Consider the following 19,014-nt stretch of genomic DNA (forward strand, 5'->3'; position numbering starts at 1 on the left):
TTTTTCCCCCCCCAGGACTATTTCTGGTATGAGATTTTTTTTAGCCATTTTTAGCCTAAAGTACATATCTCCACATTTTTTAATCATTTCTGCATATATTTCTCAGTAAGCCCTGAAAATATGTGGTTATATTAGACATATTGAACATCTAACTAACAGCAGAAATCAAGCTTGTGCTATCTATAAACGTGCAATTTCAGTTAACACAAACATAGCAAAAACTATGGGATAAGTATGTGTAACTGTAACAGTAAAGCTCAAAGACGCTAACCTTGCTTACATGATAAGGCAAGTTTGAGGTTTGCTTTGATCCATAAGAGATGAGTTGTAAAAAGCTCCCATTCCCCTGCTCAGGAATGAAGAATTCCTTTTGCTGCATTATGCATAACATCATTACAGACAAGGTACAAGTCAAGAGCAAGTGGTTCAGATATCCTACTAGCATACTAAAATAGCAGTGGGACTATAAAATGATTTAGGTACTATATTACACAGCTCTTCTTTAAATACCACTTATGCCATCACATTTGCCAGGAATCTTTCTTTTTAAGTGTTCTAAATGTAAAGTTTCTGGTATCTGTTCCCTGGAGGCAGCTTCAACTAGAATAGGCAGGTTGGTACAGCAGATGACTATCTATTCCTTACAAACTACGTCTGATGTACCGTGTAGCGATAAAAAGCCTCTTATCAGTTTGGATTCCAACCTAAAGGCAACTGCTGTCCAGATCTTACAGTGAAAAATAATGTGGTGTAATTAAAGCTCATGACCTACAGATACAGCGTGCCAAACGGCACTTGCTTTAGTCAGAACTGGAAATTTTGGTTGTAAATTTACTGTGAAGATTTTTCTAATCTGTAAGAAGAAGAAATCCTGCTTAGGCTTTCCCTTTCCTTTTAATATTCACAGCCACTCTCTCTCTCCTCCCCCTTCTTTTCCCTTCTCAGATATGCTAGCAAGCCACATTTAAAACACTTCATGAAGACAGTCTATATATAACAGTTGTGCTTTTTGAGTCCTCTTGCAAACTTTCCCAAATTTATTCTAGGCACTTGAAGAATGACAGTTCAAACATTCAGTAAAGATTTACTCAATTTTAGCAATAAAATTTTAAAACCAATTTCCACTTAGCATGCCAAAGCCTCACACAATTTTTATGTGCAATTGAACTGGGTGAACTGGTAAATTAAACTGTGATTGGGAGTGTTCTCAGACACGGGGACACAGTTGCTTCTGGGTGTATCTGTGGTAGCGGGGGCACTACTGAAGCAAATCTCCCAGTAGTTCCCACTGCCTGTACTTTGGTTCACATCACATTTGGAATGTGCAAAATGAATTCCTTTCAGATAAAAATAAACCTGGAGGAGTGGTCTCAGAGGGCATCTAATGCACTTTGACTGCTAATGGACGTTCTGTCCACAGGAGCAGGCTAGAGCTAGGCAACAGTAAAACCCCCTGAAATGCAAAGGGTGTGAATGTCAGCGTGGATGTGATCCTCAGCACCAGATGTTTTCTTCCCCAGATCTGTTCTTATTGGACCTTTTCCCTAATATAGAAATTCCCTAAATTGTCAAACCATTTCCTGGCACACTTTTGGCATACATGCCACCCAGCACTCTTTCAAAAATTTCCCAAACCAGTTCGGGAGTGTAAGTATTCCCGGGACCATTTCCAACAGGCACTTTTTCACACAGCCACCTAATTTCAGAGAATGACGGAATTTATTAGCAGGAACGCCGTCTGTTCCCTGGTCCAGCAGTCAGAGCCTGGGAACATTTTCAGGCACTTTTAATTCATTGGTGTAGTGGTCCCACACAAACAATGCAGTTGATGGTCTCTCGTGCACAGACTGAAGAACAGAGACTTTCCTCTGCTCCTCCTTTCTCAGGTCCTCTGGGCAAAGGTGATGGTTGCTGCTGCAACAGAGAAAAAAGAGCCACGGGTAGAACACCTCATATCATTTTCAGCACTTTTTTTCTGTCCTTCTATTATTCTATCTTATATTCACAGAGTCTGACAACCTTATAGGTGTTAGTCACTCTATTAGTTGCTGTGACAGAGGTCTGTTCAGTCCATCCAAATATTTTGATTTTACCAAACAGTATGTGATACAGAGTTGCAGAATGAAAAATGCAACCAATCTGCCATATTCGAGAACTCAGGGATTTTAAAATCAGACTTAAAGATACCTGTGCCCTCGCAGCCCTGTATGGACTCATCGTACAGCCCGTGTGTCAGAAACAATACCAGGTTTTCAGTACACAGAGTTGCAAGGCTAGCAAAGATCTACTTAGTCTCAGTGGTCCTTCCATTGCTGGACCAAACTTTCCACTTGCATAGGCCTTCTTTGAAAGAAGTCGCTCTGTTAACGCCCAGTGAAAACCTCCCCAGGTGGTAAAACTCATCTATACCCATGCTTTAAAACTATCTCCACACCACCGAGGTCTGCCCTTGTTATGCCTCTCCTGGCACCACCATGTACCACATCCATCCCACCGTCCTTCACACTGCCCTATTTAGCACTTCCTCAGCCTTCAGCTCAAAAAGCGCAGAGCCTGCCCCGTCTCAGCATCGTCACACTGCCCCACACCGCCTGCGACAGCCTCCTGCCGTCCCCCCTGCTATCACCATCTTAGCCTGCTCTCCCTGCCTTTGGGCTGAGTACCCCAGACAGGGTGCCTTCGAGGTGGCACTGCAGACCCACTTGTTTTGACAGACATTTGAGATGGACAGAAAGAAGAATGAGGTAGAGCTGGAGCATGTACTACAAACCACGAGTCTGTGAGACCGTTATTTAGTTTTGTAGCTTTAAATAACCGGCAGGGTTCTTGGAGCACGGGCTGGGATTTGGTATGCTTTTTGAATCACATAAATAAAGTTTGTCAGCTTGACGTAGGGGGACACTTTCAGCGATGCCCGAGGGACTTGGGAGCACACGTCCCACTGACTTAATTAACAAAACACATTAAGAAAATCATGAAGGTGTTCCTTTCCAAACATTTAAACCCAGGTTGGAACATAGTTGGTTTTCATTTCATTATATAGCTGACATTTGTTCATCCTGCAAAAGATAATGTCAACACTTAACTATCTGCTAGCTGTTTTTATAACTCTCTTAATAAGTGATCTAGTCCCATCTCATTCCTTTATCTCTTACCACAGTTACCAAAAATAGATTGCCATAAAGTCAGCTTATTTTTGGTAAAGTACTTTATTTAGTAGTAGTAGTTATTTAATAATTAGTAATTATTTTCTGTATGTCCTGGCTGCTTCTTGATCCTTATGTTTTAATGCTGCCATGAGGAAAGTCTTGTGCGCTGAGACTGTGGGGACATATATGTGCATAGAGTCAGAAAAATCTGGCCCATAAGCAGGTCTTTTCTATTCAGCTCCTCACTTTTCATGAAAGAATTCATTAAATCTCAAAAGAGAATAGGAAAACAAACTGGCTTCTCCAGAGAAGTAAACAGTACAATTACAAGAACTCTATTTCAAGCTAGACATAAAAAGCAATCACCTAGAACAATAAAAATCATACTCCAGATGACAGGAAACAATATACTCTATATTGTATATATATTCACTTGTGCCTTTTATAGAACTGAGCAGAGTTCAGGACATGAGGCTGAAATTTAATTTGAAAGTTGTCATACCTGACTTCAAGGTCATTATTATCTGTTTAATCTACTTAATTAGTGAAACAAAATTATATAAAACTATGTAACAGATTAAGACAACAGAGGATAATGAGAACACCTCTTTTCAGGCATGTTATTTGGACACTTATGTAGAAACTCCCTGGGATCCTCATATCATCATGGGACTCTGACAGATTCCTCCAGAGGGCAATTTGGAGCAGAAGCCCAACTAAAGCTATGACAAGCTGCAAAAACTGGAGCATTTCTCACTTTCCAGGAGGCTCAGATATGTCTATCTTGGGGAAAAAAAATGAGGGATGCTGTTGTCCCTCCCCTGCCTCCCCCCTTCGTGTGGAGCAGAGCCTGAGATGCTTTGGCCTGCCCTTTGGTGCAGGGGAGCCTTGCCGCTGGCTGTGCAGGGCAGACACCTCCAGCCTCACCGAGGTCCTGGTGCAGCTCTCGGATGAAAGTAACAGAGACATGGATTTATGTGAGGGGACAACGGCTAGCAGCACCAGAACAATGTGGCAGCTCTCGGTGCATCTTTGTGGCCACGTAGCCCCTCTACCTTGCCTCCACATGCCCTGGCCAGGCCCAAAGCAATCATGGAGTTACACCAAACCCAAGAGGACAGACAAACAGTCAACAGACGCCAGTTGGTCTGGGCCTGCTGCGCATCACAGGTGCACACCTGCGTTTTGTTTGCTGTGGTAGCCAAGCTTAGATAGGACATAGGAGTATCCCAGACATGCTGCGTCCATTTTCTGGCTCTGAGGGTGTACCGTGTCCTGAGTTTTCCCACAGAACTCCACCACGGGAAATTAGGAAGAAACTGTCACTCACAACACAATGTAGAGCATATACAGCTATTTTGTATCTCCTCTTGACAAACTGCATTTGTTTACTTCTTCTGCCCTTCTCAAAGGTCAATCTTTCCACTCAGCCAAAATTCCCTTAAACACACCTCAGTTCTATTCTCAGTGCCGAATGCAGGATTTCAAAGGGGCTGAAACGGAGGCTTTGCTGCATCCAGACCTGTCTGAAACTCAGCAATTTCCATTCTCAGATTTTTATCAGTGTCCTTGGTTTTAGTTTCTAGGGGGTTGTCTCTCATGAAACTCATTTGAGTTCCAGGCTCAAATAAACCAGAATAACTCCAAGTAACAATAACAAAGTAAGAAAAAAAGCTGAACCTTGGCATGCCAGATATATGTGACCATAAATCAGTCAAGATTCACTCAAAATTAGCCACAGGTTTACTTGAAAGGTTCACAACTTTAGTTAACCTTTTGATAAACCTGGATGAGCTTTCAGAATGTGTGGGTGCAGGTTTTATAATACAAGCTTTCACAGCTCAAGTCGTCACCTGCACTCTGCGCTTTGTACATGCATTAGAAAACAAGCCCTGTTTCTGGGCTCTTTTATACTGAGATAAGTTAGATACAGTGCCTTGGAGTTGAGTTACATCTCTGAAAAAAACATCCCGCTCACAGCATTTATATGCTCTTCTTAAAAGAATGTCTTGAATTTAGACAGAAATTCAAGCTTACTAGGTAGATGATAACTCTCAGAAATTCAAGCTTACTTGGTAGATCATAATTCTCAGGAACAGAGTGCATATTTGGACTGGCTTTTTTATATAAATATGCCAACTCTAGGGAAAGGAAATAGAAAGTTTTAAAACTAAACCCCACTTCACAGATTTAATTTGACTGCAAATACTGCTAGATACAAAGTACACTTTCTAAAAGCACGATGATTTCAGTTAAGTCCTTACTTTAACTTTCATGTTCATTTTTCTAGAGAAAATCGTTTCATTTTCAGACTGAACTTGCTTTTGCAGCCGCTTTTATGCCTGCAGCTTTATGTAATCTGGAGTTCCACTTATTGAAGGCGGATGTTCTCCTGAGATTGGTCTCTCTCAGTTCCACAAAACACCCACTTGACATTTGCTGAGGGCAAGAAATAAGGCAAAGGACATAATATGGTTAAAAGTCAAAAGCTATAAATACTTGCAGCCTTTGAAATATTCAGCATCTTAATATGGCTACATACAAAGTTCAAGTAAAAAGCACTCTGGGTTCATTTTTCATGTTGTTCCTAGCTTGTGTTCTAAACTAATAATGTATTCAGGGTTTGATTTGCTGATCATATAATGTATTTATGAATAGAAATCAACATGAAAAGTGAAATCAGATTAATGCTTGTGCAGTACTGTTGGGATTCTCAGAGCACTCAAAGCATTTTCTCACATTGCTCAAAAAAATACTCCCATAGATCTTTTATTTTTCTCACAAACTGCTATGGCTGTTAACCACTCGCCAACGCTCAGATCTACAAACATAGTCAAACATACAGCTCTTAATTAGGCTTCTAATTCCTGGTAAAATCAAAGGAATTTAAGCAACTGTAATTTTTAGATACCTTAAGATCTTTCTGAACGCAAATTCTCAGTTAATTCATAGATAAGAAGAAAAACAGTGCGTATGAGGTTGCTAGAGTTGGGCGTGGAGGGAGAACCCACACGAGGTGTAAGAAAGTCATGGAGCACTGACGCATTGGCTTACATTGTCATTGTTTGCGTAAGAATAACGTTCCCTTTGCATACACACATGCAACATAAAAGCATGCGAAAGGTGGCCAACAGTGTCTACTTAATCCAACTCCCAATTTGGTACCAATTTACCCTGGACCCACAGTGAAAGAGTCTTCGAGAGAGTGGCTAGACCACAGATGCTTAAAGGCAGAGACAGCTACCCAGGGCAAATAACCAGGGAAATTCTCTTGGCCCCTAGGGGGAAAAAAGGATAGCACTCATCTAAATTAGGTAGAGGTGCAAGTCATCCAGCAGGCGGGTGTGAAGAGGGAGCGGCTCATGCCTGAATCCCTGCCTAAGAACCCAGCCGCCTACTGCCAGTACACTGCAAAGGTATGGAGGTGCCTACCACCCCTTCCAAGAAATTCGGCTCAGTGTCTAAATTGTATCTTAGGTACCTACCTGAACTTTCGGGGTCATGGGTGGCTTTCAAAATATAGCTCCTATTCTCTCTATTCTGCTGGAAAAAAAAAACACTCCCCTTTGTCCCTATATGTTGTCAGAAGTAATTCATGAATTCTGGTACAATGCTGTGAAAAATGGTGGGCATTATTTTAAGGGTAAATAGAAGCATTATATTCTTTCTGGTGTTAAGCAAGTTGTGTAACTTAGCTGGACTTGTGCCAGAGCTAAGCTCCGGTAGTTTATGAAGGAGCTCTGTTAGTTCTTGTAATGATAAATCAGGCTAAATGAAGGAAGCATTCCTGTTTCTGGCAGGTACATTCCAACACTGGCTGCAATAAAATGAAATCAGCTACCTCTGTGCAGCCTCACCTTTGATAGTATCTGAAAAAATACTTTTTTTGTCAGCTACTGTGCATGTCTTTTCCCTGGGTAAGGGTCTCTCAAAGATTCCTGGAACGTCTGGTCATGAAGTGACAGCCCAAAGCTATTTAATCCCTCCGTTTTCCTATTTAAGATTATACGTGCCATTTTTAATACCAGCGATAAAATCATACTTTCAGTTAAGCTGGGGCCATTGTACTCAAGAGTCAAACATTTAGCCACATAGTTTGTCTGGAGTGTTTGGCAGCAACATTGCTCTTGGAAAGAAATTTTTGACAGAGATATTTTGGCCATCATTTTTAATATGAATACAAATCAGGCAAGTGTCTCTCACTGAAAGCTGCACTAGGAAAAAAAGCAAATTAGGATGGAGAAGTTGAAAGGAAGTACTCATCCAGTGGATGGCTGAGCAGTGTAGACCTAGAAGGCTGAATCCCAGAGCAGCTATTTCAGGAAGCAGAAAATTCCTGGTTTTGCTAATAGTACCTCAGTTCCAGTTCCTTTAAGTGTGGAGAGCCCTACTTCAGCCGGTCTGTCAGCGTTGTAAATTCAATAGCATACTCACAGCAGGTCAAATTGACATAATGTTAAAACACTGGTCACTCAACTGTGCTAAGACTCCCGGTGCTATTGACACTTGCTGAGATGACCTGGTGCTTGCATACCAGCAAGTGACACATTTTTAGAATAAGTCTCCAATATAAAGAGCTTTTGTAGGAGAGAAAAAAAAAAAACTAATTAGTTACCACAGCAGAGCAGTAGGAGGAACAGAATTCATTGTTTCTGTGAGACCACAAAAGTGCCTGTAAGGCTTCTTTTTGTTTGTTTTTAATGTATCTATATTGAAGCAATTTTTTCTCAGTCTGGGTATGTGCAGCCTGAACCATTTTCTCCATATAATAATTTTACTCTGCTGAGAGGCAGAATCACCTGGGGAGGGGTAAAGAACTGTAGAAAAGCTAAGTCATTTTCTATGTCCGGTTTTTCCACTTAAAAGCTTGACAGTGCCCCCTTTTCATCAGACTTTGTTTATTTGTTTGCTTTTAATTTCAAAGGCTTTTTTAACAGATTTGGACAGAAAAGTGAAAACAGCAAGGGTTTGATAATTGTAATCTTTTGCAATCAAATTTATGACATTTATAAAAATAGATGCATGGATTAAAATTCCTAGACAATGGAATATTGTTATTGGCCAACATCCTAGGCTGCATACCTGGTATGCTGAGGTATAATCAAGCATAGGGTAGGGTTTTATGTGTGAAAGCAATGCTTGACTGGATTTAAATGGTTTTGATTGGAGCCGATATGATGCATAGTTGGACATAATGTTCATAATTGCCTATTTTTCTTGGCAAACAACAAGGTGCTTGATGACTGCTTTCTGAAATGTTCACATCTATTTCTTTGTGAAGTGTACCACAATTTAACGGTAATTCTAAACAAGCTTGTGTTGTAGTCCTCTGACTTTGAGAGAATGCATTCCTTATTGACTTAATTTCCTCATTACAGCAGAATTGCAGTATCTCTTTTGTCAAGGTTGAATCTTGGTCTGGCTTTAATGACAATTCCCACAAACACCTTTGCTCTTTCTCTTGTACTCTCTTCCTTTTCCTACACACATCCTAATAACCATCCAAAATTCAGTCAAATCTGCAAGCAGTCTCACATGTGTTCCCCACACAGACTAATTTTATCTTCTTTCATTAGTGTTTGACGCAATCCAGAGGAGGTGTTTTGAGACTGGCATCGCAGAGCTATAATATAAAGAGCCACCTTGACACAAACGTGCGCATACACACACATTTTTCCTCCCCAAGGCACAGGTCTGCCTCAGAAAGCTATATGTTCACTACCTTACTTGCAAAATGTCCTTCTGGGTTTCATGCATGAACATTTTCCAGGCTACAATTAAAGGAAGGGGAGCCCCAGTCGTCTTCAAGCAGGGCTCATGCCATTGCCATAATGCTATAGAAGTACTTACAGGCCCTTTCCAAATGCTGGGGCATTCAGGAAGCCTTGCCTGTTCTGTTTTGTTTTGTTTTTCTTGCAGAATGATCTGAGGTCTTTATTGTGTTTATCTACAGTTGCCTCCTGGGATGTACCTCATCATAAGATGATTCCCCAGTCATATAAATCTGCCACCTGTAAGATTGTACAATCCCTGCAATCAGGATATATGCTCAAGTCTTTTTCCCCAATCCTCTCTCCTAGCATCTTTCAGCACTATTTGCTCCATCCCTCCTTTAGCTGCCCTCTGTTTCACCTACACCAACGTCCTTACTCCATGCCAGCCTGCTTTCTTGATCCCTTGTTCCAGCTCCTTTTCCCAGGACTAAAGCAACAGCCCACCCAAATCAGTACAACAAATTCACACATTTTCCCTGAGTTTGGACAAATCACAGGAGTTTCCAGATGGACTAGCATTTCATATTCTTATGTAGAGCTTTGAAATGGCTGGTGCACATAGTTGCCTGAGTTGATCTTTGGTATAAATACAAGAGACCTTATTGACACAGATGGCAGAAAGCCTTCAATACTGGAAGGGACCATCCACGTGCAAAGTGGCTTGAAGAGGTGGAAAAGTCCCATTCAAGATTTGGTGGGACCTTGGCACTGAAAAATCAGATGCTACACACCTATTATGTTTCTCACAATAAGTAGGCAGAAACTCAGTATCTCTCCCTATCCTCATAACTTACAAGTTGTGACTTTTAGTGCGTCAGGGGGGAAATGATTTTTTTTTTTTTCATATTTGATACAAGAGAAAAGCAATGTGGAGAGCAATGTGGCACATAAACCTGCCGCTTGCGCAAAAGCAAAGAACATGCCCACCTAGAAAACCAAATCTCTTGTTCACGTGACAGAGAATGATCAATTCCACAGTCCATCCCTTAACAAGACAATCAGTCTAAACATGAGGAAGCCAAACATTCCTCTGAAATAAAGGTCATTAAAGTCCTAGTTATCTAATGCAAAGACTTCCTGAACACTGTGCCTTAATGCAGGGGAAGTAAGCAGATTATGAACGTACAGCGTAAAAAGCCTGAGCCTAAATTGATGGAGGGGACACCATTAGGGTCCTGAAAAGGTGGCAGCCAAAAGCAGGCGTTTTTCCTGGACCATCACCAGCTCGTGAAGAGCCAGGAGGCATGGCTCGCTGGGGTGCGTGAGACAGAGACTTAGTGTCCCTCCATATTTCCCAAGAAACAAAATCACCTACACACAGCTCAAAATTAGGAGCTGGCAGAGGGTCTTTTTCATCTCCACTATATTCCTTTTTACTTTCTTTGTAATTAGGCCATATGTAGGGCAAGAGCAGAGAAGTCCCTTCTTCAGCTAGCACCATACTGGTGCCCCAGGTGCCATCCGGGGTACTTAGAGCATGCATTTAGCTTTGACACACTTGATAGATTCTCCAGTAGAGCTGGATGGTGGGGGGGAGGGGTGGGGTGTGTGTGTGTGTGTGTGTGTGTGTAAGAATTCCTTAAAACCATCTAGTAATGTCATTTCTAATCGTATAAACAGAGAAGCTTCATGAAAAGCACTTATGGTAAAGCTGAAATTCAGACTATCATCTAATATTCAGCAAATGTACCATTTAAAAGACATGGACTTCATAGTCTTTCCACTGCAGCTTGGGATTTGGGTGATCTGAGACATCTCTGCCCCAGCAGGCCCTACAAGCAATATACAGACATTCCCCCACTCATTTGTCAGATTTTTTAGCACATGATAAATTAAAGCACTGAGAAAAAAAGCCGGAATCTGCTGGTTCTCTGTGAACGTTGGAATGCTCAGGATTTGCTGATGTTTTTAAACCTGCTTTATTAAAGAGGAATAAGAGGCTGCGCAGATACACTTGTTCCAGTTTGGTAAAGTCAGTTGCAAATCAGACAGTTCAAAGCTAAATAAGAGTGTCTCCACAAGTTTAGCACTGATTTAAGTGAATTAGTTTAATGAAAAGGTACAGGTTTGCATAAAGATGAGGCTTCACCTTTCCTGGTCCCTGACAGCTGTGCTCAATTCTGCTTTATATGAAAAAGGCAGAGGAGAAGGGGAGAAATGTCTTTGAGATAATCTCATCGGAAAGAAAGAAAACAAATGCGTGCCCTGCCTACTCCAGCTGCTCTCCACCCCAGGAGTAACAGTTTGAAGTGAGCTTATGTATAAACAATAAACAAGTTATTCCTGGAGCATTTGCCTTGAGCTAGGACTGTGTGTAAGGTATTGGTTTTGGAAGTGTTGTCAAAGTATCTACTTTTTAAAATTAGACTTTGCATCTCGGGTTCATTAAGATCGCCTTGAGCAAGAGTCTTTTATTCAACCTTACTTTTAAGGTACGAAGTGTGAATTTGATGAGCAAAAATAACTTGAGTGAGGAATGTCTAAAAATGGAGGAATTAACCACAGTGATATTTATGCAGCCTAGCAATGTATTTCAAGGCACCACTTTAACTCCTTTCTTCCTGCGGTAATCCTCCTTCCTGTTTGCATACTCTGTTCGAAAGCTTAAAATTAATGCTTAAAAATGGGAAAACGATAAAATGTGATCTCTAATGCTGGTGCACATCTCTGGAGGATCTTTTGGCAATTTGTCATGCCATTTTTTTCTGCACAGAGAAGACAAATCTACCATCCTGTACAGATTTTGAGAAATGTATTTGAGAGGATTTTATTTTCTCCTCCCTTCTCCAAGTCAGCTTGAAATCAATCACTTGGACAAGATGCAAATTATTAATCTTGAATCAGGCTTGTCACAAATACTAACCTTGTAGCATGTATGTGTGTGGTAATAGCAAATCATACTGTTCCTGAGAGCAATTGATAATGATATTATTAGCCAAGGTTTTCCATGGATAGCTATGAACAAGTACTGACTGTACACAATTCAACAGAAACCCCAGGGGAAAAAGAAAAGGGCATAAACCTTAAAGCAACAAAAGCAGAATAAATACCTCGGTGAATTTTTTGAAGCATTAGTAACTTGACAGCATCTACTCATTCACAACAAAGCCAGGGCAAGCTTGATGTTTTCTACTGCTGCACTAAATAAAAAGTTGATGCTAAGTCTCAATACGTAAGAACAAATGACAACCCTTTAGAAAGTGCTGTAGTTCTAAAATGTCAAAAAAAATGAAAGGGATTTTCAAAGCACATTGCATAGTGTTTTCTTTTAAGGGAACATGATCCCTGATGCCTTTAATAAAAAGCTGGGTAACAATTCCTCTTTGATTCCCTGTGATTTCACCCTAGAAATGATGGCTCTGCTTCATTCATCTGCCATTACTTCTAACCACAAACATATTAAGTTATAAAAAAGGGACAAATCAAGTTGACAAATCATTTAAAAATATTTCTGGAAGGTGAGAAAAAATAAATGGAGAGAGAAATGTTCAGCTTTGAAGTACCTGCCTCATCTTTTTTTATCTTAATCTTAAAGGCTATACACAAATACTCATTTTCACAAAACAGTACTCACTTCATGAGTGACCTTACTGTAAACAATGGAGCTATCAATATAAGAACAACTGTTCAAAATGGCAGAATCATGCTCCATCATTTCTAGAATCATCTTTAATTTTTCTTTCAGACAATCAAGTAATTTCAGATAACTAGCGCTTTGATATTTGTCTTCTGTGTTGTTTACCTTCTTAATTAAAGAGCAGAATATATTGGCATTCTAGAGTCAAAGAAACGCTTCTTAAATGAATCATCTTATTTAATAAAACGTCCCCTTGCACACACTGTTTTCCTTGATAAGCGTATGCACAAATAAAAGAATGGAAAAGGGTAATTGTTTGGTTGAGATGTAAGGGCACACAAAGTGGTTAGCACTAAATAACCTGGTCAGCAGCCCAACTAATCTGCTGCGGTTTGTTTTCACAGCTTTGCTCTGAACATCAGTGTTGATGGCCTGACACTCCCTGCAGAGCCTGAGAGTGAATGGGAAGTCAAGATACCAGCCGCACAATGCTTCACCTGCGATGCCAGAGATTTGGAGGAGGGAGAATAACAGTTTGTAAAAACACTCATAAACTTCACTAGATTTTTCTTTCTTTCTTTCTTTCCTTTTTGTTTTTCTTTTTTCACACCACAAACTTCCTGTCAACGCTGCCAAATATACTACAAGGATTTACATTTAAGGAAGTGGAATGCTTTTATTTTTTGCTTTTTTTTTTCTAATTTTAAATCAACTCGAATATTTTTTTATTTATTTTCACTTTAATTTCAAGTCTGGAATGCTAATGTGACAGATGATGTGAATCCAATTGCTCTCAAGGGGACTACACACCACAGAAGATCCCTAAAGGGTCTGCGTTACCCATTCCGAAACCTGCTCATGCAACACTTCCACTCTAGCCTTGTAAAGGTCCACTCCGGCAAGATGCAGGAAAGTCAGCGTGATCGCTGATCGCAAATCAGCCTTGACTTCAGTGAGACTGAGCTCATTTTCTGAGCCACACGATGCAAGAATGAACTCTGCAGAACCCTACCGCAGAGCTGATCCTGCCTTTGTCCTCGCTTTGCTGCTTGGTGAGGTAAAAGCAGCCAAATTGCCAGAGTGAGATTTCACAATCTGTTCAAAGCAAAAGATTATCTGATAAGAGCTTCCTACCTAATTACGCTTTGAGGCCTGACCCTTTTTGGTGCTGAGTGTTTCCTGCTAAGGTCCATCATCTTCCAGTGAAAGCACCGCTTCCTACTCAAATAGGACCCTGTGCCACCTCTGAGGTCAAATGGGAGTTTTACCACTGTGACAGACCTGTCCTCAGCATATGTACAGCTGGTTTAGATCGTTTCCTACTCAGCATGTGGGCTGTTATGAGTTATACTGGCAGACCTAATCGTGCCCATTCACAGCTTATAATATCCTAAAAGGAGCTGTAAAGGGGCAGGCAAAAAAATCTACCTATTGCACTGTCGTATTCAACTGTGGCCAACAGCAGGTGCCTAGAGAGCAGGACTGGAGTATCTTTATGGTTCCCCTATTTACTTTCTCATCTGCCGTAAACTTGCAACAGAAAGCCTTCCTGAGCCAGAGTCAGTAACTTTGTGTTGAATATTATGGGTATTTTCTCCCCTATGTCTACTCATTTTTCTGAACGCTGGTAAATTTCAATATCCACAATAACTTAAGGTGCAGAGCTCCACAGCTTGTCTACCATGGAGGCAATCTCTCTTTTTGCTCATTTTCAACCTGGGCCCTGCCAGTTTCATTTGGTTTCCCCTAGTTCTTGCATTAGGAGAAACAGCAAATAATTGTTTTTCAACACAATTTTTTGGAGCCACACATCTTTTTCAGAAATCATTTATATACCACTTAAATAATTTCTTTTTTGATATGAAGAGTCGTCTATTTAGTTACCTGCTGAATTGAAGCCATTCTACACCTTTGATCATTGCCATCATCCTTCCCTACACCATTTTCAGCTTTACTCTATTGTTTTTGACTTGCCAGTCAATTGCCTGTTCACTCAGTTCAGTGATGTCCTTCTACAAGGACCTTTGCAGGAACCTTATTTTTCTTATTGCATTTAACTTACAAGACCTAGCAAATCTATCTTTCTGTTAGTTGCTTTCTGTCCAGATAATTTATGGCTATGTTGAAAGGTACATGATCTAGGAAAGACCCCTAAGGGTTTTCACTTGATACATCCTCCCAGGGAGCAAACTGACATTAATTCCCACTCTTTTCTTCTCTTTTTTTAAAGTGGAGATTAGGTATTCACCTCATGGCTCCAAACTGCACCTGATGTCCTTTTAGGTGCCAAAAAGGTGTTCACGACAATGCTCAACTGTGAAGTGTCTAACACTGGTTTTGGATCTAATCCAAATTATCACTGTAAATTCTAGGAAACATCTGATCATCTGAGTAATAAGCACTGCAATGGTTGCTTGTATGCTTTTGTTGCCGTAACTTTAAATCTTTAACACACATAGTGAAAAAAACAGTTATTTCTATGGTTAAAGACAAGTCAACATGCCATAACAGTGGTTTATTCATAACTGCCACAGATTTGTGATGTGTAGCAAATGTTTTTGATAACTCTCTTGGCTTCAGGTCCCAATCGTCTGCTCATTATTTGTCATCCCTTTTAAATTTAAGGTCTTCAGGACATGATTTGTGTTTTGTTATGGCTGTCTGTAACAACCCATACAATGATTCTTGAGCTGTTGTCAATTATTGGGTGGAGCTGCAAGGTATTATTGCAATAACAAACATAAATAATAACGTGTATCAAAAATGTAGGACTGTGAATCCCTTAGCATTTTTCACTGCTCTTTTTCATGATGCTTTCTATCACCAAGGTGGAGCTTGATTTCTCTCACAGATGTAGGCCTAGGTAGAGAATAGACAATGCTTTTTTGCCAGTTCAGTTTGAAAGTCCTGTCATGGCAGTCAGGCAAGCCTTCCAATCTAAGTACAGAGAGTTCACTCTCCTGGGAAATACATGAGGAGAACTAAGTCCCCTGTTTGTTTCCCCTGGGGGCATTATTTAACTCAGGAGGAAAATCAGAATGATTAATCAGGATAATATAGACATTGATGCAGTTTATTAACTGTTTGCACATGCAAAGGAGGTTTATCTCTTCTTTATCTATCTCCTTGTGCCACCCTCATCCCACCAGGGCACTTAGGTCAGGGATCTGTATGCAAAATGGAGATCTGGACAAAAATAAAAAGACGACTCAAGTTTATTTAGGTATCAATTTCATCAAGCCCACCTGGACCAGTTATTTATTTAATGGCAGTGGAGTAAGACCTTAACCAAAGTAGCATCTAACTATTTGAGACCCAAGCCTGATGTCATCAACTCGACTTTCCAAAAGACTCACCCCTGTGCCTCATAAGGGTCACCTGACTCTCTTGAAATGAGGTGTCTGATCATCCCACAGGAATGAGATTCTCCTTCACTAGCTGGGACTCAGTGGCTGCAATTTGAAAAGCTATGAAAGGAAAAGGAAAGTAAAAACAGACCATAGTTGTTTGAAGTTACGTTCTCAAAATTAGTGGTTTTATGTTAAAAAAAGAAGGATTTTTGACAATAGGATCACATCTCATCCAATCAGATTCAGACTCAGATTTTTAAATATATTAAATGTATAACACATTCATTTTTACTTTTTTTTTTTTAATTCATGAAAAGGTTTTAATTTTACAAAGCTGAAAAAGAATAATGCTTACGAGGAATTGTAATTTGTATGTTGGTAGAAAATGAACATGCCCATTTTTCTATTGTGAGAATTTCTACATGATCTCCTAAATTTCCTAATACACTGCAGTGGAATATCTGGTTCTCAGATGTGTTTTGTGACAGTTTAATAAGGGAGAGGAAGAAGCCATTTTTTGCTACAGTATTTCAGGAATAAGTTCCCTCATGCAATGCCTTGAGCAGGGGCGAAAAAAGGATAATCTGTGTAAAAGAAGATCAGACACCCAGTGCTCATCCTGAAACTATTCCCTTTGTATTGAAGGCATGTAAGTGCTTATTTAATGAGCTCTGGGTAGAGGTGTTAGTTTGAACGAAGTGTTACCGCACAGAGGCTGCAAATAGTGTGCCATTAGCTGTGCTTTCATGAGAGAAGCTGTTTGAAAAGTAAATAAAAAAGTTTATTCTAATGTGAGAGATTCAGCATATGTGATCAAAAGATGCAAGTTTGACGCTACATACTGAAAGTGAGACTTCAGCAGTAATAATATTCAATACGTCAGGAATTCTAGTGGGTTCTGTCTCCATATTGTATGGAAACAATTATGAAATTCAAATATTTATAAATGACACACCACACTGCAGTCTTCAGTATAATTTTTAGAGAAAATGAAATATCTTAATACTAAAGTGCTCCTACCCTGCTGTTCGGAGAAAATGGAATAAGAAGTTCCTACAGTGTCAGATGATTCCTGCTTTGTTGAACAATATTAAAATCAGCTTGATTTTCCATTGATGTTTTGTTTTCCTAATTCCACTTAAAAGGGTAAGTGCTGACAATGCAAATGCTGAACTTACGGATGGAAGGGCTGAATTTACTGAATTGCAAAAAAAACCTGACTTCATACAGAGAATGGTTTATTTGGGTTTCCTTTATTATTTTGGGTAGGTTTTTTTCTGAATTTTGACTGGAAAATAAGGTTAAGGACTGGAGATATTGAGGTCCCACGAGTGCAATTCTGGCAGCCAGTAACTGAACTTAAATAACCAGGCATGCAGCCCGTATGGTTCAGCCATGACACTGTCGCTATTCAAACAATTTAGATGCTGTTTGGATCTACTTTGCTGTTTTCATCATGTTTTATGGAAGAAATTAGAGACTCTCCATTTCAAACTCTTCTGGTTTAACACAGCTTTTCACAAAAATAAGTTTCTGTATTCAAACAAGTTGTGGCAAGTACGGGGGAAGACTGATAAAATTGGACCTTAGTCGAGTTTTGTTTCCCTGAGAAAGGAAGGGCGGCAGTGACTTAGAGCTGATCTGGGATTTCTCAGCAGAATATTTACCATAAATCTACTACCAGTTTTGAAAGCAAAAATAAAAATTCTCAGCACGTAAGCAAAGCATTTAAATATTAAGGAAATTTAATATATCACTTGACCTAAGGAAATACACACACACCGAGAGACCATTTTTGAGATTCAGGCTTTCTGTCTCAAGCATAAGTGAGAAATATTATTAGCTATCTGAATCTTTAAGAGGGATAGGTAAGGGGATAAGTTCCCCTTCCAGCCCTAAAAGTTAATGTGGTGTAAGAACAATTTCCATCTGCCAAAGGAAAATTCATTGGTTTCTTACTTAAAAGTTACAACATTAAATGGCACTTACTGAGAACAGTAGCCTAAGATCAGTCCCTAAGTGTCAACCATTGTGTAGACTGTTGCTGTAAAGCAATTTTTCAATCTTTCAATTAAGCGCACTGTATAATTTTATGGCTTTGGTCTGCGCACACGGTTCATGCACAGCTGTGTTAAACAATGACAGGAGCAGCCTGGAATGAGGAAGACACTACAGGGAGGATCCAGTCTGACAATGAAGCCGACATAGCAAAGGTAAAAGAGGCTTAAAGGCTGACAAGACACCCATGATTTTTAATTATCCTTCCCCACGTGCTGATTGTTGCAACCCATCTCGCCCCCACGCCTCTCCCTTTCTCTACCCCTGTCTTCACCGCATGCCTGCTCCCCCCTCTCTTCTCCACATCCTGAAATGCCCTCTCCTCTCTTTCCCTGCCTTTTCTTTGTCCTGTTTAACTGATCTCCACCTACCCAAACCCCTATCAAACAAAAATAAAAATGTTTGGAACTCGCAGGGTGTTTCCTGACAGGCCCTTGCTCATTCCTCTCCTGTGACTCAACCCGTCTCATCCCCACTCCGCTCCTGTGTGGTGAGACCTTCATTTGCATGTATGCACCCTCACCCTACATTACTTTTGTATTTTCAGGTGGTAAACTCCTCAAGGCAAGACCATCTGCTCCTTCACTGCGCAATCAGTACTTTCCATACATTAGTGTGTGTTCAATACCAATATAAATTGCATGCATTTTCAAAATTAATGAGAATAGTTAGTTGTAGTAGTACATAATGAACTTTATGCTATTTTTAGCAAACCTTCTTAGGTGCAGGTACATACCCATAATGAACAGCAGAGGATCACAACGTTCTCACATCACTCATGTACAGTAATACCTCTGGAAAGCAAACCTATCAAAGCTGTAGCGGATATTTCCTAACTTCACTCACTTCTGGGAATTTTGGTATTCAAAACAGTCATTCTATGATTGTATGATTCTATAAGACAGAAAGAAGAATAAATAAATAAATAAATAAATAAATAAATAAATAAATAAATAAATAAATAAAAACTTGTTGTGTTTGTGAGTGGTCATGGGTAGGATTTACAAGTAGCAAGTAATAGACTGGCTCTTAGATGCCTATCTCAGATTCTTTTTTGTCAGTTCAGCCTGTCTCTGGTATATTCAGGATGTGAGAAAGAAAAAGAA

The sequence above is a fragment of the Chroicocephalus ridibundus genome, chromosome 1 (genome assembly GCF_963924245.1).
Source record: "Chroicocephalus ridibundus chromosome 1, bChrRid1.1, whole genome shotgun sequence".
In the NCBI taxonomy this organism is placed as follows: domain Eukaryota; kingdom Metazoa; phylum Chordata; class Aves; order Charadriiformes; family Laridae; genus Chroicocephalus; species Chroicocephalus ridibundus.